Source organism: Nerophis lumbriciformis, linkage group LG34 (genome assembly GCF_033978685.3).
Source record: "Nerophis lumbriciformis linkage group LG34, RoL_Nlum_v2.1, whole genome shotgun sequence".
In the NCBI taxonomy this organism is placed as follows: Eukaryota; Metazoa; Chordata; class Actinopteri; order Syngnathiformes; family Syngnathidae; genus Nerophis; species Nerophis lumbriciformis.
In genome coordinates, this window is record NC_084581.2 from 2,176,470 (window position 1) to 2,176,707 (window position 238).

Below are 238 nucleotides of genomic sequence, written 5' to 3' on the forward strand. Positions count from 1 at the left end.
GAACCCACACCAAACAAGAATGACAAACACATTTCAGGAGAACATCTGCACCGTAACACAACATAAACACAACAAAACAAATACCCAAAATCCCTTGCAGCCCTAACTCTTCCGGGACGCTATAATATATACCCCCGCTACCACCAAACCCCGCCCTCCCAACCCCGCCCACCTCAACCCCGACCCCCCACCCACTTCACCCCCCCGCACCTCAACCCCGACCCCCCAATCTCCCGAA